Source organism: Kogia breviceps, chromosome 3 (assembly GCF_026419965.1).
Source record: "Kogia breviceps isolate mKogBre1 chromosome 3, mKogBre1 haplotype 1, whole genome shotgun sequence".
NCBI classification, from domain to species: Eukaryota; Metazoa; Chordata; class Mammalia; order Artiodactyla; family Physeteridae; genus Kogia; species Kogia breviceps.
The window spans coordinates 56,598,597-56,620,965 of NC_081312.1; the positions used below are offsets into that span (position 1 = coordinate 56,598,597).

Below are 22,369 nucleotides of genomic sequence, written 5' to 3' on the forward strand. Positions count from 1 at the left end.
TATAGTAGACAGAACTATCAAAGGGTCTACGTATTTGATTAGCTGAAACAAAGCCAGGAAGTGTCTCTCTTAAATCTTGTTTTATAAGGAAAATGAACAATATTGATTTATAAGCCATTGTTAATTGAGTTCTCTGATATTTTCAGCCCAAATATTCCTAATACACCAAATTCAGGATAAGACATATTATTTTGCTACTGCCTGTGCTCCTTTAAGTCCTATAGCAATGCCTTTAACAGATCTTTCTAAATATGTTAATATTATATTTAAGTTGTTAATTTTTGCCTCTAATTATAAAAGTTTTAGGTGATTTTTATCCTGAAAGCATAACCCTTTTGATATCATATAAAATACTTATGCTTACCTCGGTATTAATGGATTTATTTTATATAGAATGGCATGTATTTGTATTATATACAATCACTGTGTGAATTACTTTGTTACATATTTGTCCTTTTTTTTTCTAATACATGGTAGCTCACTTTATATTTTCTCTTCTCTTTCAGGTTTTGTAACACTGAAACAAAACTGATTAGGTTAATGAGACCCAAATCATTTGGATGAGACATTTTTTTGTTTGGCACTTGGTTGATGCTTCTTTTTGTTCTCTTTTTAATCTTAGAACATTTCCACTAGATTTTTTTATATTTGGTATAAACATTTTGAAGAGTCCAGGATAGTTGTATTGTAGAACTATTCACATTGTTTCCTTTGCATTGTTTTTAAGTTAATCGGAATCTTTTATTCATTTTCCTTTCTTTCTTTCTTTTTTTAACAAAAGGGAGGGTTTTTTTGGGGTGGGGGATTGTATAAGTCATTTTATTTTATTTTATTTATTTATTTTTTGTTTTGTTTCAGTACGCAGTCCTCTCACTGTTGTGGCCTCTCCCATTGCGGAGCACAGGCTCTGGATGCTCAGGCTCAGCAGCCATGGCTCACGGGCCCAGCCGCTCCGTGGCATGTGGGATCTTCCCAAACCAGGGCACGAATCCGTGTCCCCTGCATCGGCAGGTGGACTCTCAACCACTGCACCACCAGGGAAGCCCTATTTATTTTTTTTTAAAATCAACATTCTTTTTTTTTCTTAACATCTTTATTGAACGGAGGGTTTTGATATAGTCCCGAATTTAAGAGTATCTGCCCACACTTTTTGTTTCTTGTTCTTCAAATACTGTTTATTAAGGTATAATTCACATAAAATATAATTAACCTATTTGAAATATACAGTTCAGTTCTTTTAGTATGTTCACAGAGTTATGCAGCCATCACCATTATCTAATTTCAGAATATTTTCCTCATCTCAAAAAGAAACACCAGACTCATTAGTAGTCATTCATATTCTTCCCAGTGTTAGATTCTGGCAGTTGTTAATCTATTTTATCTTTCTATAAATTTTCTTATTCTGGACATTTCATATAAATGGAATCATACAATATGTGGACTTGCATTACTGTTTTCTTTCAATTAGCATAATGTTTTCAAGATTCATCCATAATGTATCATGTTTCAGTGCTTCATTCCTTTTTATTACCAAATAGTTCTCCCTTGTATGGACATGCCACATTTTATTTATCCATTTTGTTTAGTTGATGGGCAATTGGTTTACTAATTTAGTAATTTTTTAGTAAAAAAATACTAATTTAGTAATTTGTAACTACTATGAATAATAATTCTATCAGTATTAGTACAAGTTTTTGTGTGAACATATGTTTTCAGTTCTCTTGAATGTATACCTAAGAGTAGAATTCCTGGGTCATATGGTACCTGTCTATTTAACATTTTGATATACTGCCAAACTGTTTTCCAAAGTGACTGGATTGTTTTACAATTTGAAACCAATAGTTTCAATTTCTCCATATCCTCGCTGACACCTGTTAATACTTATTTCTTAGACACTATCCATCCTAGAGGGTGTGAAGTAATATCGCATTGTGGTTTTGATTTGCACTGCTCCAATGACTAATGATGTCTATGTGTTTACTTCTATTTACATATTTCCTTTGGAAAAATGTCTATTTAAATTATTTTCCCATTTTTATTTTTTTTGTCTTTTTATTGTTGAGTTACAAAATGTCTTTATATACTTTGAAAACTACCCCAATCAGATACATGATTTAGAAAAATTTTCTTCCATTCTTGAGTTCTCTTTTGTTTTTCTTGATAGTGTTTTTTCAAGCACAAAAGTTTGGCATCCTGATTAGTTACAAATTATATATGTTTTATTTTGTTGGTTATGCTTTTGATGTCTTCGTTAATAAAATATCAAATCCAAGGTCTTGAAAATACTCCTAAGTTTTCCTGAAGAGTAGCTTTGACATTCTGATACATGATCTATTTTGAGTAATTTTTGCATTTGGTATGAGTAAAGGTCCAAATTAATTCTTTTGCCTGGATATCTGCTTTGTACAACTCTTACATATATTTGTGAAATTTATTCCTAATTATTATATTATTTTTAATGTTATTGTAATGGAATTGCTTTCACAAAGTTATTTTCAGATTGCTTATTCCCAGTATATAAAAATACAACTGATTTTTGTCCACTGATCTTGTATTCTGCAACTTTGCTAAACTCCTTTATTGGTTTTCATACTTTTTTGTGTATGAATTCCTTAGGATTTTCTGCATATAACATTTATAACAGGTGATTTGGATTAAGGTGGTGCAATAAGAGGATGTGGATTCCACCTATCCCCACAAACACATCAAAAATATATCTACATATGGAAAAATTATCACTGAAAACCAACTGGAAGCTGAAAGAAGGACTCCTGTATGGCCAAGGCTATAAGAAAGATAAACAGGTAGGAAGGGAAGAAAAGCAATTGGCTTGAGACCTGTGTCTCTGGGACAGGACTCAGAGGAAAAGCAAGATAACACAGGTGGACATCCACCTAAGGGATGAGTGGTTTGTGCCATAGATTGGGTGTACAAATCCTGGGTTCCTATGCAAGGTAGACAAGCCCTCTTAGCTAGTTGGAGGACCACTGAGACTAGCTGAAGGATGGGTGGGAAGCCTGGTCTCCACTCCAGTGGAGCACGAACGTGCTGGCTTGCCCCTGAGGCAAAAGGAAGTCTGCTCCGTGGGCTGACTGGTCTCCATGCCTGACTCACTATAAGCCCCTGCCCAAGCTGAGTGACCCCTTCAGCTCTACTCACTCCACATCACAGAGTGAAGCACTGGATCTAGGGTGGCCATGAGTGGGGAAAAGACTTAATCATGGGACTGTGAGGTGACCTGGTCCTGAGGCAAAGCCTTGATGTGGAGTGGCATTCATTGCTGGCGCTTACTCAAGCAGCACCCCAGAAGCAGCCCAGATCTCTGAGAGTGGCTGCTCCACCACTGCTCTCCCCCAGCCATACATGCCAAGAGGTCACAGGGACCCCACTTGCTTTAGCACTCCCTTACTCTGGGGCAAAGGTCCTGGTGTGGAGAGAGGGAAAAACACACTTAAAGGAAACAGAACTGCAGCTCAGGTCTGACTCTCCGGTCTTCACTTCAGCAACTTGGGATCAGACCATGCCCTTGAGAGGGTGGCCATAGCCACTGAGAAGAGAGGAAGTCCTGTCTCATAATCAGCTCAAGCTATAGCCCGTCCATCTCCAGCTCCACCCCCTACCAAGGTAATAGCCACCAGAACACCCTAAGATGTGACTTGCATTCATGTCAAATCCAGCTCCCCCACCAAAGGTATCGGGCACACAAAGTCTGCATAGGGATTTCCCACATAAGATCACCACTTTAAGATAAAAATGGGTAATTGTTTCACCTAAATTCATAGAGACAGAGAAAGTAAAGCAAAATGAAAACACAGAGGAACTACTCTCAATTGAAAGAGCATGAGAAAATCCCTGGAAAAATAAATAATGAAAGAGAAATAAACAACTAACCAGGAGAAGAATTAAAAACATTGGTAATAAAAATGTTAACTGAATTAGGGGAAAAAAATTGATGTACACAGTGAACACTTTAACAAGGACTAGATAATATTAAAAGAAGACCCAATCAGAAATAAAGAACTTGATAGCTGAAATTAAAAAAAAAAAAAAAAACACCTGAAAGGATAAATAGCACACTAAATGATACAGAAGAACACATAAGTCGTCTGGAAAGTAGAATAATGGGAATCACCCAATCAGAACAGCAAAAAGCAACTCAAATTTTTTAAAACTGAAAGTAATTTAAGAGATTTCTGGGAAACATTAAGCTTACCAACATTTGCATTATACAGTTCCCAGAGGAGAAGAAAAAGAGATGGGTATCAAAAATGTATTTTTGGAAGTTATGGCTGAAAGCTTCCCAAACCTGAAGAAAGAAACAAATATTCAGGTACAGGAAGCACAGAGAGTACCAAACAGAATGAACCCAAACATATCGACACTACAACATATCATAATTAAAATGGCAAAAGTTAAAGAGAGAATTCTAAAGGCAGCAAGAATAAAACAAAGAGTCATATACAAGGGAATCCTGCTGCTTTTTCTGCAGAAAGTTTGCAGGCAAGAAGGGAATGGCATGACATATTCAAAGTGCTGAATGGGAAAAACTTGCAACCTAGGACACTCTCTACGCAGCAAGATTATCATTTACAACAGAAGGAGAGATAAAGAACTTCTCAGACAAGCAAAAACTAAAAGAGTTCATTATTACTAAATCTACCCTAAAATAAATCTTAAAAGTCTTCTTTCAGTGAAAAAGAAGCAAGAATCTATAGGAAAGGGAAAATCCCACTAGGAAAGGCAAATATGTAATAAGAACCGAGGATCAACCAATTAAATAGGCCAGTACAGATATTAAAAGACCAAAAATTTTAAAGCAACTATAACTATAATATAAACAGTTAAGGGATAAGCATGAAAATGAAAATATGACATCAAAAACAAAAATGTGGGGGAGGGGTGTAAAAATGTAGATTTTTAGAATGTGTTTCAACTTAAATGACTACCAGTTTCAAACAAGTCTATATAGTTACAGGTCAACATATATAAATTCCATGATAACAACAAATCAGAAACCTACAATACACAAACAAAAACTAATAAGAAAGGAACACAAGCACACTACTAAAGAAAATCATTAAATGACAAAAGAAACAAAAAGAAGTAACGAACAGAGAAGATCTACAAAAACAATTGGAAAACAAGTAATGAAATAGCAATAAGTACATACCTATCAATAATTACTTTAAGTGTCAGTGGAGTAAATGCTCCAATCAAAATATAGTGTGGCTGGTTGGATAAAAAACAAGACCCATCTATATGCTGCTTACAAGAGACCCACTTCAGAGCTAAACAAACAGACAGAGGTGAAGGGATAGAAAAAGATATTTCACACAAATGGAAATGACAAGAAAGTGAGTGTAACTATACTCACATCAGACAAAACAGACTTTAAAACAAAGGCTGAACAAAAGACAAAGAAGGGCATGGCTAATGTGTACAAGAAGATATGCTCAGCATTGTTAATCATTAGAGAAAAGCAAATCAAAATAACAATGAAATAACACCTCACCTGTCAGAATGACTACCATCACAAAGTCTACAAATAACAAATGTTGGTAAGGATTCAGAGAAAAGGGAACCCTTGTACACTGTTTCTGGGAATATAAATTGATGCTCCCACTATGGAAAACAGTTGGAGTTTCCTCAAAAAACTAAAAATAGAACTATCATATGATGAAGCAATTACACTCCTGGATATATATGCAGAAAAAATAGAAACACAAATTTGAAAAGATACATGCATCCCAATTTCATAACAGCATTATTTACAACAGCCAAGATATGGAAGCAACCCAAGTGTCTACCAACAGAGAAATGGATAAAGAAGATGTCATTTAAATATATTTTTATATATATCATATATAATATAGTATATTACTCAGCCATACAAAAATGTCATTTGCAGCAATGTGGATGGGCCTAGAGAATATGAGCTTAGGTAAATACAATGTCAGACAAAGAAAGACAAATACTGTATGATATCACTTATATATAGCATCCAAAAAATAATACAAATCAATGTATGTAGCAGAAAAGAAACAGACTCAGATATAGAAAACAAACTAGTGGTTACCAGTGGGGAGAAAGAAGGGGGCAGTGGTATGTTAAGAGACAAAAACTACTGTGCATAAAATAAACAAGGATACATTGTATATACATGGAATTATCACCATTATCTTGTAATAACTTTTAATGGACTATAAGCTGTAAAAGTACTGAATCACTATGCTGTATCCCTGAAACTAATATAATATTGTAAATCAATATACTTCAATAAAAATTAAGGTTATAACATCTGTGAATAGAGATAATTTTTGTTTTTCCTTGTTAATTTTATTCCATTTTGTTTCACTTTCTTCTCTGATTGCCCAGTCTAGAAACTCCAGGTCATTGTTGAATAATAGTGGTGAGAATGGACATTTTTGTCTTACCCTAGACCTTTAGAGGAAAGCACTACTAAGTATATATTAAATGGGAATTTTTCATAGATAACTTCTATCAGTTTGAGTGTTTTTATCATGAAAGTGTGATTGATTTTGTCATATGCTTTTTTTCTGTTTACTGAGATGAACAAAGTAATTTTCTTCTCTATATATGGCACATTACAGTGATTGATTTTTGTATGTTAAACCAAGCTTGCATTACTGAGATCAATTTTGTTATGATGTATTGTCATACTATTTCATTATGGTATATTATCATTTTTATGTATTGCATTATTCAGTTTACTAGTATTTGTTGATGATTTTTATACTTTTTTTTTTTTTTTTTTTTTTTTTTTTGTGGTACGCACGTCTCTCACTGTTGTGGCCTCTCCCATTGCAGAGCACAGGCTCCGGATGCGCAGGCTCAGCAGCCATGGCTCACGGGCCTAGCCACTCCGCGGCATGTGGGATCCTCCCAGACCGGGGCACGAACCCGTGTTCCCTGCATCGGCAGGCAGACTCTCAAACACTGCACCACCAGGGAAGCCCCTAATACTTATTTTTGTACAGGAAATTTGCCTATAGTTTTCATTTCTTGTGGTATCTGTCTGGAATTGGTATCAGGGTAATACTGGTCTCATAGAATGAGCTGGGATGAAGCACCTCTCCTTTTACGTTTTTGATTAGTTTGTGAAAAATAAGTATTAATTCTTCTTTAAACATCTATTAGAACTCACAAGTGAAGCTATCTGAGCCTGGATTTTTTCTTTATAGGAAGGTTTTTGATTATTAATTTATTTTAACGATATTTGTGAGGGATCTTATTACTTTTATGATGAAGCTAATTTTGGAGGTCTTTATTCTGCTATTCTGGAAGTGTATCTTTCTTGGATGTCATTTAAAAGCAAATATTTTATATGAAATCCTCACTTGTAATGGACATCGATAGTTTTAAACATCTCCCTCTAGATTTTAGGCTCTTATTAGTTAATTTTTAGATTAACCTTTAATCTAACTTTTCACATATATTGAAGATATGTATGAATACTGCACAGGGAAATTTAGAGATAATGGTGAAATACAAATTGAATACACCAATTTCTCATTGAAAGGGATAGAGCATTTAACTAATCTATGAATGCTGTGTTCTAATATATTTGAGTGGGTGCCTTGGTCTTCATTAGCTACCTTATTTTTGTTAAGATCTCTCAAGAGATCGTATATTTGGTTTAAATTTAGACTTCTTTGTTTTAATGAACAGAGTATTTGAAGAAAATTATATAAATGCATCTTTTGATGTGGACTTCCTGATAAATTCCAGAAAAAATAGCCCTACCTATGATGATTCATATAAATATGTGTGGATATGGCCCTACTTCTCTGCCTATTCTGGGTCTGGTGTTGAGTTACAGTCATGTAGCTCTACTGTAGATGATGTAAAGTGAAAAAATTTTCAGGGACTTTTAAAATATGATATGGAACTATTTCACTACAATACTAAATCAGGATACTGCTCATGCAGATGGTGCCTACTGGATTTATGTGTCACTTATTCATGGTGACCTGAAAGAATTAATGTTTTCATAGTTAGTGAACCTCAACATGCACCTTCAATAATTTTTTGAAGGAGAATTAGGGCAAGTTTGTAGAGCTCATGAAGTTGAAATTGATCGAATAGAATTCTATGCAAATTAAGAATAAAAAGTACAAGTCAAATTGTATGTAGAATAAATATAGATATAGAATAAGATATAGAACAATTACTTTTGCCACTATTTTTCACAAGTTACTTAGGATAAACGTATACAATTTTTAAAGCTACATCACATTTATATTTTAAACATAAGTTGTTTATATCCTCCTCAATTTTTAACATCAAGTACACATGTGTACAAACTACAGTCTTGCAATAAATTATTTTACATTTTTGATGTCTGGATTCTTCACTTCATATTTCCAAGGTTCTTTCCTTTAAGTTTTGAACCATTAAGAAAATTGGAGCAACTCGTGAGTGACTCAGCCCCTCTCCTCCCAACAAGGTGGCTCAGGTAAAATAATCATATACACCTGACCTTAAAAATGTAATACTCCAGTGATTGAAACAAGGCCAGTTCGATGCTTTACCTCACTGCTGCATTTTCACATGTAATACTCAGGAGCTGACATTTATAAAACTGCTGGTGCACTCTGGAGACATCCTGATAGCTGAGGTGTTATATGAATCTATCTTTATCATGATAATGGATATGTAAGTGTGTTAGAGAATAACAGTGAGATCTTTTGAAAGAAAAGAGACATTTTATCATTTAGTTATTTTGATAACTTAAGAATCAATATAATTTAATAAAGTTGTTATTTGCTGTTAATGGACAAATTCATATTCATTTTACTCAGAGTAACAATTTAAGCAAATCAGTAAGAAAAATATCATATAAAAAATGTCAAAGAAAAATGTAAAACACTTTTTAATAATCCACAACAGTTATTGCTTTTTTTCACTTTCCCTATATAGTATCACTGATATAATGTTTATTTGGCAATAATTTTCCTCATAGAAGGCAAATGGGAGATATTCCATGTGCAGCTAAAAAATAAAAACAAACAAAAATCTTTACTGAAATGATTTTTGTGGGTTTTGTCAAGATGAATTATTTCTAATATGTTTCCATATTTTAATAAATTCAAATGAGAAAATAAGTGAATATTGTTTAGAAATATAACAAATGTTTTTAGCAATCATATCCAACTTCAGAACATTTAAGTCATCAAACACATGTATTGTGCATAGGTTAACCATCCTGGTGAATTTCTTCAAGATTACAATCGAACAGAAATTAACTTTGGGATATGCAATTTTATATCTATATTTTAATGTTTTAAAAAAATTGTAATAACTATGTGCAATTATTTACATTATAAGCATCATTATATTTCTCATGTTTAAAACTTGATAGATAGGAATGGTATAATTGATAGGAATGGTATTTTCAGTTAGAAGATTCTTCCTGAATTCAACTAGATATTTATATAATATTTATATTCATAAATTATTTATTTATTCATTTATTATTTTAATTTAAATATACTTTCAGAAAACATGCAAGATCACATTTCATTAACTTTAAAAATCAGTGACATTTACTTATAATGTCATAGAAAATATTTGTGAAAATTTTGGTTTCATTCACTCTTTGTACAGCAAATAGACCAATGATACATTTTTGAATAGACACCCACATAAACACACTTACAGAAAAATATATTTTAAAATTAATTCAAATTGTATTGTGTACCTAAAGGTAAAAGCTAAAACTATAAAAATATCTAGAAGAAAGTATGGTAAAATCGTATGACATTAGTTTACATAAAGCATAATTCATAAAATATAAAGCATAAATTGGATTTTACTGAAATTAAAACTTTTTAAAAAATCCCAATTCAAGCATGAACTGGGAGAAAATATTTGATCCCAGTTTTCCCATTCTTCCCTCCTATCCTTTGTGGCATTGATTTATTCATTTCACTTATCCATAAGCCATAATCACCCAATACATGTATACTATTACTACTTTAACAAAGTGGTATCTTTTAGAACATTTAAAAATAAGAAAAAATATTTCATTTTATCTTTACTTATTCCTTCTATCGTGCTCTTGCTTTATTTCAATCCAGTGTCAGATCAATGGAATTTTCTTTCTCCCTGAAGAACTTCTTTTAAAATATCTTTCAGGGCAGGTCTGTTTTTATTCATATGAGGAAGTCTATTTCTCTTTTACTTCTGAAGGATAATTTCCTGGAGATAAAATTCTAGTTCGTTTTTTCCTTTGACTTGCAACACATTAAATATTTAACTCCCCTCATTGCTTGCATAGTTTGTGTAGGAATTCCACTATAATTCTCATTCTTTTTCCCCTCTAAGTAAGGTGTCACACATCCTCTCCTGGCTTCATTTAAGATTATCTCTTTGTATTTGGTTTTCTGTATTTAAAAATAATATGCCAAGGTATGGATATTTTTTGCAGGGGAGGTATTTATCCTGTTTGATATTCCCTGCTCTTCCTTGATGGGTGGTTTGTTGTCCGTTGTCAATTTTGGAAAGCTCTTGGCCAATATTTCTTTAAAAATACACTTCCTATACTCCACTTATATGTATGTTACATCTTTGGACACTGTTAAGCAATTCTTGCATGTTCTTTTTTCTTTTGTTGTTGTTTTTAAAATCATTCTTTTTTCTTCTCTTTCTCCTTCAGTCTATAGTTTCTACTGATCTTTCTTATTCGTCACTGATTCTTTTTGGCCATGTTGAGTCTACCAATGAATCTATTAAAGTCATTCTTCATTTTTATTACTGTTTATTTGATTTCTAGCATTGATTTTTTTCAATTATTTCATAGTTTGAGTACTACCTTTTGATTCTTTCATAGCTTTTCATCCTTCTCTTTACACTACCTACACTACCTGTTCACATATGTATTCTCTTTGCATTAGATCCCTTACCATATTAACCATCATTATTTTTAATTTCTTCTCTCACAATCCCAATATCTATTTAATATCTGAATATGGTTCTGATGCTAGTTTTATCTTTTCAGACTGTATTTTTCCTTGACTTTTGGCATGTTTTTGAATTTTTTTGACAGTTGGAAAAGATGTATCAGGTAATAGAATGAAGTACATAAATCTTTAGTACAAATTTATGATAATTTGACTAGTACTTAGGTTGTGTTATTTAATTGTTAATATGTCTAATGTTTATTATAGCTTTAGATACAAGAAGCTTCAACTTATTCCTCTAGTGTGGTTTGGTTTTGTCTTCTTTTTTGGCTTTGGGGATTTCCTATATGCTGCCCTTGGAGAGAGTCTGTGTCTTGTAACTCTTTCATCTGTAATCCATTGTAATGAAACTGGAGGACTGTTGGAGTGGTGGTAAATTGTTAGTTAGTAGGAGCATTCTATAAACTTCAGATTTAGTATTTATCTTTTAATGGCCGTGCATCGCAGAACTGTGGCTTTCACAAGTGCTTCTGTTCCTTATCCTCACACCCTACTCCTTTCTCTAATTGCAGAGTTCCCAATCTATTTCTTCAAAGTCCTATCCCCTAATGAGAATCTTGTTGTTTTGTTTTTTCCCCTCCAGGAAGATGGGAGATAACGGAACAAGGAGAAATCATCTTGTCCCAGTGGAATGTGCTTCCAGAATTGCAATCTGGTGAAGTTCTTTCCCTTGGTGTATAGGGAAATCCTATACAAAAAATCCTATACAAAATCCTATCCTATACAAAAAAATCCTATACAAATCCTCACTGTGAGAATCTGATGAAATTCTCAGAGAGAAAATTCACACAAGATAGGGCTCCCGTTAAAATAGCCTCTCCCCACTCCATCCCACAAGACTGAGGCCTCTTCGAGTTTCTCATTCTCACATTGAACCCTTCACTGAATAATTTCTTGTCCTCCCAAGTCAGCCTCTTCGTGGCACCAAATGAGTTCTAGTAGGTATTATAAATATTTCTCCATGAAAATATTCATCATAGTAAAGACAAATTGGTTACTATCTCAAAGCAACTGGGAGACTTTAATAATACATCTGAGGTTATTTTTATCATCACCTATCAACAACATATTCCTGGAAAACCTGTAAAGGTGGGACATGGCCAGGAAGCAAATCCTCAAGGGCCATTTGAGTAACATGAAATGGCTTTTATCCAATTTCCCTTCACAATGAGATTTGAGTATGTTTTAGTTACTTTACGTCTACTTTCAGAATAGGTTGAAGAATTCTTTTGCTAAAAAGTCACTGCCCTAACAAGTCACTAAAATGCTGCTTGACTTTATGTTCCAACCTGGGGCATTCCCACATTTATATAATATGTCCAATGTATATACTTTATGGAAACCATTATAAAAGAACTCTATAAGATGTTATCTCTTACTCAAAAACCACACTGTCTTTACCACTCACAATCTTCTTGAAAGGTTGAAAAGCTCAATGGCATCCTTAAATTAAAATTAGTAAAATTTTGAAAACACTTTAATTTCTTTGGCTAAAGGTACTCCAATTAGCCCTAATGGCCATATAGTCCCCTCACTCACAGACACATCAATTTACCCTCTATGAATTGGTAAGTGAGATGTCTATGCATTTAGAGATTTTTTCTCTTTTATACTAGCCTATGCTCTGCTACATTCAGTCAAGGTAAAATATTGCAAGGGACTTAAGTAATATACCCTGTCCTATCTCCATCAAGTTAAGATTGCCTTTCTTCTTCAGATCTTGAACAAGGAGCTTTCATGTATTGGAAGAGACATCAGAGAAAAAGCTGGTCTTGAACCTTGTTGAAATCAATTTTATCAGGTTCTATTAACAACAAATAGAAAATTTCAGGAAGTCGATGCTTAGGTTTACCTTTCACAACTAAAGAAGCAATGTAGAATTGTACACAATTGGACTCCAATAGGGGACCTCAAAGTGAAGATTCACAGATATCCTAAAGAAGCAGCTCATCTTCCTAAGTACAAAGCTGACCCAAGACCTTCAGAACAAGCAGATGATGTCAGATAGTGGACTGCTTTCACTCAAGATGTCAAACCTAAGTCTGTTTGACACCTAAGTCCTGTTTTGTTTCTTACTTTCTCACTTATAACCATTCTTCTCATTTGCGATACATTCCTCATTGTTGTTCACCTATAAGGCCCTTTTTCTACTTTCTTTCCTCTTTATTATATTTTTTAGATCAAAACATATACATTTTAAATAATGTATAGCATGGAAAATACAAAATGGGATAAAAATGTATAGCATGGAAAAAAATTTTTAAATACACATTCTAAGACAATTTTTAGATTATCCTAAATGTAGTTATTGCCCTCAATTTTACCTACTATTGACTATACCACGTATCATCAGACCCTCATGATAAACATTTGTGGCCAACTCTGCTTTCATCAAGTGACACTTCAGGGAATTACAACTGGGTAGTGTTTTTACTTGCAACTATATGAACAAGTGACCATAAACAAATCAACCTGTGACTTTGCTAATGCCACTCCATCCCAGAAAGAAAAAAAAGCATTACAAATCTATTGATCCCATGACAGGTAATTCTAAATTTGAATTCAACAGTCTTCACAGGGAAATAGGCCAAGTACTTGACACCTTAAAGAGACTAATAGAGATCCAAATCTAGCTAACGTAAGGCTTTGATTCTGACTTTGTGTTGTGGACAACTCCTTTGTTTCTCTTAATCCTTGAGTGTCCCTAGCAGGTACTACTTTATTTGTAGCCAGGGTTCCAGGTCTTGTTTGCCTCAGACAAATAACTCATGAAATTTAGTAATAACATTTGAAGATTTTTCTATACACAGAGACCCTAATTCTATAATAACCAAGTCTGGAAATTCTGACCCAGGCGCAATATCCAAAAAAAAGGCCATTCTTGATTATTCAAACATTTTACTCATACAAATTACTGATTCATTTTTTAATATGAAAAATCAGAGCAGTGTCCCCATTGGTGCTAATATTATACATAGACAAAAGTGAAGGAATCTTATCAGTAACTCCGACAGAAGTTATTAAAGATATTACTTCTGCCCTAGGTGGAATATAGGTCAGTTTGAACTCATTGACATGACTAGTGAAATTGCTCTCAATTTCTTGTAGGTAAATTATAATGATGTCTGTGCCATTGCTAATACTTTTTGTTATATTTGGATGAATGAAACAAGCAAAGTAGAATAGGCTATGTATTATTGCCTTAAGGAAGAAGCTACTTGAATGTCTAAGTTTTCTCCTTGTAGTCTATGAAACTTGTTCTTTGGCCTGGGTTCAGAAGGTTGGGCACCTGGCTCCAAGCATCTTAAATTAAGTATTAATTATTGTTACTTTGTGTTCATTTTAGTAGTCATTATGCTGTTCCACTACATTATATCCCTGATCTTAAATGCTTCTATGCAGCTGCTCTTTTGTCAGATGATTACCATGATAGATCAACAATGCCAAGAATTGTTTTTCATACAGTTGCATAAGGACACAACTGAACAATCCTAAAGAAGTGAAGATCTGGATCTAGTCTTTCCTCAGCTGGTCAACTTCTTGCAAGGGACAGCATGATCAGAATGAGGCTAAATATGACAATTAAAACTCTTACCTACAACCTCTGAAGGAACTAGCCCAGGAAGACAAACAACTACTTGTGCAGACATTGACCCCAAATAGTCAAGGACATTTCACTTCCTGGTTGTTTTCTCCTGCTTTCAACTAAGGACAAACCAGTGAAAGTCAAGTTAACATAAAAGATTATGGTTTGAGAAGTTAGGGGAGAAGTGGACCATACTTAATACAAAATGATTTTGCAGCAAGAGTAAAGGAGAAGCAACTCATTCCTAATACATAAGAATGAATGTCCAAGTAGCAGGAAGTAGGTAACTTACAATTAATGTATTTTATTAAATAAATCATTTACACATTGCTTCTTATTCATTTCAAATTGCCTTGGTGCTACTTTCTTGCAATAACAGCTGTGACTAAAGCTTCCTATACACATCTCAGCAATAATACTCTTTCCAGTCTAGGTATTTCATTTTGTTTTGCTTTTGCTTTTGGCATAATTTCTTTCCCGTTTAAATAAATTCAACTTTTCAAGACACAGTCATTCAGCTTTAAGTGTTAGCCTCCACTTTTTACTCAAACTGAGCAAAAGGCAAAGTCTTGCATAGTAAGGTCTTATTCTTCCCTCTAATGAAATATTTTCACTGGTTTGTTATGATAATGGCTTTCTGTCTGATTCCACTCACCAGTAAAGAAGAGGTCAAGGGCTAGGAGGCAGCTTTTTTCATAAGGCTGCCCTTTCTGTATCATCCATACCCAGCAAAATGTAGCCGGGCAACTTTTGCTTGCTGAATATGAGTGTATTTCAGGAAATATGCTGCCAAGTGGTTCTGAAAACCTAGAATTGTCATAAAATATTATAAACCCCAGTTATTACTAAATATGGAAGATCATATATCCATTACTATTTTGAAAGCTGTTAGTGCTGTGTTGGTGAGGTTGCCATCCCCCACTTAGTGGGCATCAGGAGAATAAGGGGATGGGGGCACACTGGGTCAGCATCATGGCTTTGGTATTTGTCTTGGTCTCAGTAAGATTTCACTATGTAACTGTACAGTCTCAAGGTTACTCACAGCTTGAATCTAAGAAGCTAAAACCTAGGACTGTCCTCTTTGAGTGAAATACTAAGGGTGTTGGACTCTGGAGAGAAGTGTGAGATAACTTCTCAAGTCCATGCTCACTGGGCAATACCATGGGTTTGGAAGGGCTATGGTTACCCAACTTGTCTGGCCTAGGTTGGGGCTGTGTCAGTGGGTGTTTGTGAGGTTGTAACGGACAGGCTATGGAAGTATCCCCAGGGCCCAGAGAGCTGGGAGACAGTGGAGGGCTAACCTAGAGCCTGACCTGTATGTTGAGTGCAAGGAGGATTTAGTGAGAGACTGGTTAGATGCTAAGATATTCTTGGACAACTCTGGCCCCCAGGATAGCCAGAAGGTGGTTTTCCTGGTTTTAGGTGTGCTGGAAGGATTTTTAACAGCTCAGAGCAAAGTATGAGTGCTAAGATCAGAGGAATTGTGAGCTGTACCAAAGCTGATGGGACCTGGCAGCTGCCTGAGACTGGCTTTGGCTAACAGTTATCTGACTCCAATTCCTCAGCCCCTGTTCCAGTGTGTCCATAAAGTAGGGGCAGTCTTATCCCCTTCGCTGCTTTCAGCCATAGAGCTTTGGGATGGTGCTCTGGGCCCACTGAAGCCAAGGTGATGTGATCTGCAGATGGGAGAGGCAGGTGGAAAGCAGGGGATATATGCTTTCTTTAGAGTGCTACCCTAGAAGTCCATAAGCTTCATATTTAAGGTCTCTTTCTTAGCCAATTCTCCTTCCATCTCCACCAAACTGGCAGGCCACTTCTTCTGCAGGGTCCCTGAGTTAGTCATTTCCAGTGTGGGAAGAGTGATGGAATTTGTGTAGAGATGTACAAATGCTCTAATACATTACATTTTACCTTTATAGGGAAGAACCAGTTGTCATACTGAATGATTTATTCAATCACCATGACCACGTGAATGGATGTGGCTACAGCAATTTCAGCAAGCATTCCTTCATTTTTGGTCCATAACAAGTTAGGCACAAAAATGATTGCAGTGCATTTTGTTAATGCTGCTGGTATAAGCAAGCTCTGCAAGGAACTTAATTAAATACCTAAAGTTAATGAAATTTTGTGGTGACAACTTTTGACCTGTTCTCCATAAATCTTGAAGTTTTTTGTCTTAATCCCACACACTTGCAACTTGTGTCCATTATTCACACAGATTAAAAGTCATCAAAATTTAAGGCAATTTCCATAATTAGGATTTTAAATCAACAGCTTACAGAATGGGGTTCTGAATAGAACTCATCTAGGTGAGAGGTAGAGCAGTCTAAAACAGCTCTCAGTTTCTTTACTTGGAGTCCCCAATACCAATTTTAAAATGCCCTGCCCTATGTGGTTCTCTAGGAGAAGCAATGACACAGGTCTCAACCAGAACCACCTCTATTCTTTCAAAGGAGTCCCCAAAGCTGGTTTTCCACACACCTACCTTGATTGGCTCACATTCCAGGGAGGACCCTTCCTAAGACTGCTAAATCTTTTTGATGGTAATCTGCTTGGGCTTCTAATAATGAAGCAAAGAATTTGTTATACTGTCCTTCTTTGGCCATACAGCTGCTCGTGTCTGCTGCAAACTGATCCTTGCAGTGTTCTACTTGATTTCCAGCTTCAACCATCTCTTAAGGCATCTATTTTTTATGGAAGCCTCTGAAAGTTGACTTCTGAAGTTTTGTGAGCTTAGTTCCACCTAGCTCTAACCAAATCCCATTTTATTGAGCTATTTCCTCTGTTTCTTGATATTTAGGGATCTCCACTTCTGTTTATGTCATGCAGAAAGTCCACAATCTTTTCTTCAACAAAGAAAAGCACTCCATCATGCTGAGAGAGTTTAGAGCTGATCAATTCTCAGCATTCCCACATGTGTCCAGCAACTTCCACAAGAGAAATTCTTCTAGCTGAGCTGATGTGTTTGGAATATTTTGAGTTTTGAAAGGGGTTTTCTGTACCTCCTGGCATCGGCGCCACACTGGCCCTGGAAGCACACCATCAGGCTCTTGTGGGGATGGTGGTACATTGACTGAACCATGTCCATGCACAGCTTGAATTGTAATAGATCTTCACAGAGGACTTCTGTTTTCTCATCTCTAGCCAGTTTGGTTGGCCAGCTGCTTCATGAAGTTGAACTTCTTCACTGTTGCAGTGGTGGCCAGGCCTTAGGGACTCGGGCCTGAAAGGGCAGGGCAGCAGCATCAGTGTCTCTCCAGGCTCACCTGTGACTGTGTCATGTGTCACTCATGGTGACATAGCCCTACTTCCTTTTTTGTTTCTGTTTCTGCTATCTTACCTCAGGTTGCTCTCTGATAGGATCTCCAGGTTGAATTTGGCTAAATCATCATGTCAGTGGCACAAAATTCGTGGAAGCCTGGTCCTTCTATCAGATGAAATGTGGAAGTGTGGAAACATATGGAATGTATATGACACTACTTATTTTGAAATTGATTGCATAATGCAAATATAAACACTTAATATTCATACAGTTTGAATCTCTGTGGGAGAAATTCTTCTTTGCAGGATGTATTGTTCTTTCTTGTAAGAAATAATTATACTGCCACTTAATTGCCATTTCTGAAAAAAAATTAATTTTAACTTGGTTGTTGCTGAAGTGTGACCTTGAAAGTGACTTGTCTCTAACAAAGGAAATGGTGAAATATGTACTACCAAATACAATTTACTCTGTCTCCTTTTAAAGTTGCTTCTGAAAATATTCCATACATACTGTTTATATAAGCATCAATATTAAAATGGAAGTTAAGGGATTTTGTGTCTTCTATGCACTCTATCCAATATTGAAAACCAAACAGTTTTCAGTTAATACTGTCTCTTAATTGCTCTAATGTTGCCACCAATGTCAACACTTTATGCATAAAACAAAGAGAGCTTCTTAGTGTTAGTTTCAGTCCTTACATGATAAAGAGTTTGAATGGTCAGTATGCAGTGTAGTATAAATAAACTTTAGATAAACTGAATTTAGAAGGCAATGATATGGCTGCAAATTTGCAAGAAGATTCAGAGTTTGTTTATATTTTGCAAGTTCAGCATTGCTGAATAATCAATGTTACTGGAAGACAGTTTATCAGTCAGAATCCTTCAAGAATGAGAAGTGGACAGATAAATTGACAAAGTCTGCATAAAAAAATGAGTAAATTATTCATCTACATACCAAAGAAGAAAGGAATTCTGAAAAATATTTTCTAAGTAGAATTTTTACTGGTTCTCTCACCAGTCATGCTAACTATCAATTCACAGACTACATACTAATAACATAGATTTTTTTATTGAAAAAGAAGTCAATAGCTGCATTATTTGTCACTTCTTACCTACACATCTGACATAATTCCATAGAGTATTTTCTTTCAGTTAACTATTTTTCCTGAACAAATTTTGGCCTCAATTTTCCTACAGTCAAATTGGTTCAAAAGTTCAATGTCATTTTTTAAAAACCACAGGCAATTTTGATGAATTTTATCACAGATAGGATAAACAACTATTGTTCCTATGTCAGTCCTTCAAAGGAAAAAAAAATGTATTACAGTTGTGTAAATAATGATTTGTGTTTGTCAAGAAGCATAAATCAGTCAGAGTTTTATGAAGAAAAGGGATAATCACCCTTAATAAAAAGGAGCTATTGTTGGAGAACAAAGTGCACATACTCATTTTTGAATTTGATCAAATATCTAATAGGGAATGTATGAGGAAAATTTCAAAGGTGTAAGGAGATATTCAAGTATGCTTAAATTTTATAAAATCAGAATCATGTAGTTGAATCTCATTACATTGGGCAACTCCAGGTAGACTGTTTCAACTCTGCTCTGCTTTGGTGTGATGTAAGCATCATTGAGAGACATTCTGTAACATATTGCTATGATTTTTGTAATGTAAGAATGTTTATAATATCTATAATAATATAATATAATTATAATATAATACCCATCTTACATTACTATTTTCTCTGTTAGATGTTACTAGGTTTCACAATGTTTTTATGGTTTGTGAATTCACTGAACTACACTTGGCTCTTAGCTGCTATATAGCTGTGACTGAAAGTGGAGCTCTTCCATCAAAAGTGCAGAACCTCAGTGCACACACAATGTGTACAAGCCTCACTCAACTTAGTTTACTTTTGCTTTTCTTGTTCTCTTGGTTTGAATCATTTCAGCTAGAACTATTGTGTAATAAATCATGTATTTAGAATGAGACAAGGAATAAATGAAAACAATACTGTCAAAAACACTAGATTCATAGAGCTGGTAGTTTACATAACCATAGAGAAAAATCACAGGAACTGTGATTTACATAGTAGTATAAAATCACAGGAACTGCTTAAGTAGTTTTCATAAAACCCAGGTTTCATGTTGATGTTTTAAAATGTCATTTATTTTTACCTTGAGACATCTTGAATGGAAGGTAGCTTGTATCTTGTTGCTACTTTTCCACTAGGGTAATGTATTTTATTTTTAAGTGTTATTTATTCCTTCTATTAGATTCAGTGGTTTTTCTTTTATTAGTCTACCATGGGCATTAAACACAACTATGTATCATGTTTTAATAATGGTTATTTGCCATCACCATCATCTTCATGATGAATGTAATTATGACTTCATCATCTGAAACATCACCACTAGAGCAATTAAAAAATATAAAATGTTGTTATATGTCAGTGGATGAATTGAAAATTTCCATATATTCTTTTTGCATTTATTTATCACAACAACTCTAGGTATTAAATTTGGCTTATTTAAAAAATGTGACTGAGCAATGAATATTAAGTAGCCATTTGATTCTAAAACATGATATCAGGAATACAGATCCTAGTTAGAGAGATGCTAGAAACCAGTTTTATGACAGTGTATCTGTTTTCCATATTGAAAGTACATACATACTCTTAAAAAAAAGACTCAATGTACCATGGTAGCTATTTTTCATTTTACCATCTATAGTATTTTCACCTACTCACTCCTTATATTCCTACTTTATCCTATGTGCTCTTCTTTAGCAAAAATATTTTACTATTTGGTTGGCTTTAGAAATATAATAATCAAAATAAAAGTTATAGATGAGTTTGAAGTGAACTAGGAGTAGAAGGAAACTTTCTTAACCCAAAAGGTCATTTATAAGTTCTATAGTTAACAACATAGTTTATGTTCTTGGTGAAAACATGAATGCTTTTCCCATAAGGCTGAGAGTAAGGTAAGTATTTGTACTTTCAACCTTTTTTTCTTGAGATCCTAGAAAGTTCTGCAATGGAAAATATGAAATAAAATGTATACGGTTTACAGAAGAAGGAATAAAACAGTTTTATTCACAGTAAAGATAATGTTCTACATATAAAAGCCTAAAAACTATAAAAACTACTAGAATTAATTTGATAAGTTCACTTTTTATGATAACATTATCTAAAATTCAATTGTGTTTCTGTATATTATGAACAAACAGCTATAAAATGAAAACATCATTTACAAAAGAGCTGAAGAACATAAAACATGCCTGGATGAATGTAACAAAACGTATATAAGACCTCTACAATAATACCTAAAGAACTTTGGTGATAGAAGTCAAAGAAGACTTAAACAAATTGAGATTTATACAATGCTTATGGATTCAAAGACTCAATACTTTTATATCAATTATCCCAGAAATTATTATTAGAATTAACAAATTCTAACAAATTTCTGAAAACAATTGTTTTTGGAAGTTGATAAAATTATTCTAAAATTCATGTAGAAATTCAGAAGATCTAAAATAGCTAAAATAATTTTGAAGAAATAGTTTAAACATTTTGAGAAATCATACAAATTTATTTCATAATCAAGACATATTGTGGTACTGACATAGAAATAGATTATTAGATCAATTGAACCAAATTAAGTGTCCAGAAACAAATATATATTTATAAGGCAAATGGATTTTTTTAAATGTACCAAATCCACTTAATGGCAAAAGAAAGCCTTCAACAAATTGTTCTGGTACAATGAGCCATTCATATGTGAAGAAAATGAACCACTATCTCATACCATACACAATTTGAGATTGATATTTGACCTTAGTAAGAAAGTTATAAGTACACATCTTCTACAAGAACACACAATATCTCTTTAAAAGCTTGGCATAGCCAAGATTTCTTAGAAAGGACCCAGTAAGCCTTAACAATAAAGATCTTTATTTTAAAAAAGAATGTTAAGCAACAGACATAGGTATGAAAATTAATAGGAAGTCACAGAGTGGGAGAAAATAAATGTTATACATATGTGTTTGGCAAAAGACTTGTTTCCAGAATACATGAAGACTTCCCACAAATCAATAATGAGCAAATAAAATCAGCAAAATAATAAAGACTTCAAAAAGGAAGTTATACATTTACCCAAAGGTTAATAAAGAAGAAATCAGCATCATCAGTTTTGAAGGAAGTGGAAATTCAAGTATAGCACTGTGGGTGAGGAGTTCAGCTCCTGTTCAAAAACCTATGTATGATTTTTTAGGCATGACCATGGGCAACTATAGAGGCTTTACCTGGCAGGCCTCTTCGGAGAGCACTTATTATGTACCTGACATTGTTTAAGTACTTTATATGGATAAACTCTTTTATTTCTCAAAAATCGTTCTGTGAGACAGGTGCTAATGCTGTCACCATTGTAGCAATTTTAGTCTCTATCTATAAGTTACCAGAGTATTCAAGCTTGCAAAGTAAATGTTGACTCTTAATAAGATAATTATTAAATTTGTACATTTTTAATAAATTCATGATTTT

At 34.1% G+C, this 22,369-nt stretch overlaps 1 pseudogene; it reads right to left on the reverse strand.

The window, feature by feature from the left end:
- Nucleotides 1-15,927: 15,927 nt before the first annotated feature.
- Nucleotides 15,928-18,851, reverse strand: LOC131752811 (rho GTPase-activating protein 17 pseudogene; annotated as a pseudogene).
- Between the last annotated feature and the right edge of the window lie 3,518 nt (nt 18,852-22,369).